The 3,345-nt window shown below is 48.3% G+C and overlaps 1 non-coding gene and 6 pseudogenes across 1 annotated transcript; all 7 read left to right on the top strand.

Annotated features, from left to right (window-relative positions):
• Nucleotides 1–205: 205 nt before the first annotated feature.
• LOC114578980 lies at nucleotides 206–323 on the top strand (annotated as a pseudogene).
• A 320-nt stretch (nucleotides 324–643) lies between these two features.
• Nucleotides 644–762, top strand: LOC114578977. The gene has a single exon (XR_003699865.1). It is a non-coding gene; the product is annotated as a 5S ribosomal RNA (ribosomal RNA).
• A 380-nt stretch (nucleotides 763–1,142) lies between these two features.
• Nucleotides 1,143–1,261, top strand: LOC114578979 (annotated as a pseudogene).
• A 407-nt stretch (nucleotides 1,262–1,668) lies between these two features.
• Nucleotides 1,669–1,787, top strand: LOC114578978 (annotated as a pseudogene).
• A 381-nt stretch (nucleotides 1,788–2,168) lies between these two features.
• Nucleotides 2,169–2,287, top strand: LOC114578981 (annotated as a pseudogene).
• A 315-nt stretch (nucleotides 2,288–2,602) lies between these two features.
• Nucleotides 2,603–2,707, top strand: LOC114578983 (annotated as a pseudogene).
• Nucleotides 2,708–3,017: 310 nt separating this feature from the next.
• On the top strand, nucleotides 3,018–3,135 carry LOC114578982 (annotated as a pseudogene).
• Nucleotides 3,136–3,345: the final 210 nt, after the last annotated feature.

Below are 3,345 nucleotides of genomic sequence, written 5' to 3'. Positions count from 1 at the left end.
CAGGACTCCGATTCGGCACTATGACCCCATTCTGGAAAGCTCTTTCTGACCCATACGGGGTGCCGATGCGCCTCAGGCCCATCGGTTGGGCTCAAGCATTAAAAATATGTATTTTCGATCACCTTCTTCCCTCCGGAATGAAGAGGCCCCAAAATCTTCATTTCATTGGAGTCTACTAAAGAATTATTTGAGAACATAATATTACGGGTGCGACCATAACAGCACCAGTGCACCAGATCCCATCAAAACTCTGCAGTTAAGAGTGCTCAGGCGAGAGTAGTACTGGGATGGGTACCTCCTGTGAAGTCCTCGTGTTGCACCCCTTTTTCAACCTACGAACCACGGGCATCAAGCGAAGAAATCAGCATCGTGGGACACGTGAAGGCGACGGGAAGGTCTTAGGACCCGATCGCGCGGGAATGGCAATTAGTTTTTGCCTAGGACTCCTATTCGACACTATGACAGCGTTCTGAAAAGCTCTTTCTGAGCCGGACGGGGCACCGATGCGCCTCAGGCCCATCGGCCAGGCTCGCGTAGTAAAAAAATATATTTTAAATCACCTTCGGCCCGCCGGAATAAAGAAGCCTCAAAATCACCATTTCATCGAAGTCTACTTAAGTATTATTTGAGAACATAATATTACGGGTGTGACCATAACCGCACCAGTGCACCAGATCCCATCAGAACTCCGTAGTTAAGCGTGCTCGGGCGAGAGTAGTACTGGGATGGGTAACCTCCTAAGAAGTCCTCGTGTTGCACTTCATTTTCAACCAACCTACTCCCTCTTTTTTTTTTCAGCTCTTCTCCATATCCTACGAACCTTTAGCAGTGTTGGCTCGCCTTGCATCAGGCGAAGAAATCAGCATCGTGGGACCCGTGAAGGCGACGGGCAGGTCCTAAGACCCGATCGCGTAGGAATGGAAATAATTTTTTTCCCAGGACTTCTATTCGGCACTATGACCCCATTTCAGAAAGCTCTTTCCGAGCCCGACGGAGCATCGAAGAGCAATTGGCCCATCGGCCAAGCTTGCACAGTCAAAAAATGCATTTTCAATCACCTTCCGCCCATCGGAATGAAGAGGACTTTAAAATCACCATTTCATCGGATTCTACTTAAGTATTATTTGAGAACTTAATATTATGGGTGTGACCATACAAGCACCAGTGCACCGGATCCCATCAAAACATTGCAGTTAAGTGTGCTTAGGAGAGAGTAGTACTAGGATGGGTGAGCTGCAGGGAAGTCCTAGGGTTACACCCCTTTTTCAACCAACCAAACTTCTCTCTCTTTTTTTTTTTTTGCAGCTCTTCGCCAAAGCGTACGATTCACTGGCAGTGTTGGCTCACCTCGCATCGGGAGAAGAAATCCTCATCGTGGAACCAGTGAAGGCGACGGGTGGGTCGTAGGACCCGACCGTACGGGAATGGCAACGGACCGTGCGGGAATGGCAATAACGTTTTGCACAGGACTCCAATTCGGCACTATGACCCCATTTCGGGAAGCTCTTTCCAAGTCGAATGAGTCGACAATGCGCCGCAGGCTGATCGGACGGGCTCGCGCAGTCAAAAATGCTTTTTTGATCACCTTCGGCCCGCCAGAATAAAGATGCCCCAGAATCACCATTTCATCGGAGTTTACTTCAGTATTATTTGAGAACATAATATTATGGGTGCAACCATAGCATCACCAAGTCACCGGATCCCATCAGAACTTGGCAGTTAAGCGTGCTTGGGAGAGAGTAATACTGGGATGGGTGTCCTCTTGGGAAGTCCTCGTGTTGCACCACTTTTTCAACCAACGTACTCCCTCTTTTTTTTTTTCCAGCTCTTCGCAACATCGTACGAACCAATGGCAGTGTTTGCTCGCCTCTCATCAGGAGAAGAAATCCGCATCGTGGAACCCGTGAAGGCGACGAGTGGGTCCTAGGACTCGACCGCATGGCAATGGCTATAACGTTTTGCCCAGGAGTCAGATTAGACACTATGACCCCATTCCGGAAATCTCTTTCCGAGATGGACGATCACCGATGTGCCTCAGGACCATCGGCTGAGCTCGTGCTTTCAAAAAATACATTTTTGATCACCTTCAGCCCGTCGAAATTCAAGAGGCCCCAAAACCACCAATTCATCAGTGTCTACTTAAGTATTATTTGAGAACATAATATTACGGGTGCGACCATACAAGTACCAGTGCACCAGATCCCATCAGAACTCCACAGTTAAGCGTACTTGGGCGAAAGTAGTACTGGGATCGGTAACCTCCTTGGAAAACCTCGTGTTGCACCCATTTTTCAACCAACCTACACTCTTTTTTGCAGCTCTTTACCACTGGCAGTGTTGGCTCGCATTACATCGGGTAAAGAAATCCGTATCGTGGGACCCGTGAACGGGCGGGTCCCAGAACTCTAATTCGGCACTATGACCCCATTCCAAAAAGCTCTTTATGAGCTGGACAATCGTCAATGCGCCTTAGGCAAATCGGTCGTGCTCGAGCAGTCAAAAACTCCATTTTTGATCACCTTCAGCCCGCAGAAATGAAGAGGCCCCAAAATCACCTTTTAATCGGAGTCTACTTAAGTATTATTTGAGAACATAATATTACGGGTGCGACCATACCAGCACCAGTGCACCGGATCCCATCAGAACTCCGCAGTTAAGCGTGCTTGGGCGAGAGTAGTATTGGGATGGGTTCCTCGTGTTGCACCCCTTTTTCAACCAACCTGCTCTCTTTTTTTTTTGCAGCTCTTCGCCAAAGCCTACGAACCATTGGCAATGTTGGCTCACCGCGTGGGAATGACAACAAATTTTTGCCCAGGACTCCAATTCTGCACTATGATCTCATTCCACAAAGCACTTTAACAGCTGAACGATCGCTGATGCACCTCAGGTCCATCGGCCTGGCTCGCGCCGTTAAAAAATGCATTTTCGATCACCTTTGGCTTTCCGGAATGAAAAGGCCCCAAAATCACCATTTCATCAGAGTCTACTTAAGTATTATTTGAGAACATAATTTTATAGGTGCTGTCCATAGCAGCACCAGTGCACCGGATCCCATCAGAATTCTGTAGTTAAGTGTGATTGGGTGAGAGTAGTACTGGGATGGGTGACCTCCTGGGAAGTCCTCATGTAGCACCCATTTTTCAAGAAACCCACTCTATTTTGTTTTTTTTGCATCTCTTTTCCACAGCCTACGAACCACTGGCAGTGTTGGCTCGCCTCGCATCGGGCAAAGATATTCGCATCGTGGGACCCGTGAAGGCAATGGGAGGGTCCTAGGACCCAACCTTGCGGGAATGGAAATAACGTTTCGCCCAAGACTCCAATTTGGCACTATGACCCTATTCC

The sequence above is a fragment of the Dendrobium catenatum genome, unplaced genomic scaffold, assembly GCF_001605985.2.
Source record: "Dendrobium catenatum unplaced genomic scaffold, ASM160598v2 original_scaffold_242758, whole genome shotgun sequence".
In the NCBI taxonomy this organism is placed as follows: Eukaryota; Viridiplantae; Streptophyta; class Magnoliopsida; order Asparagales; family Orchidaceae; genus Dendrobium; species Dendrobium catenatum.
The sequence above is the reverse complement of the archived record's forward strand: the minus strand, read 5'-3'. Positions and strand labels throughout refer to the sequence as shown.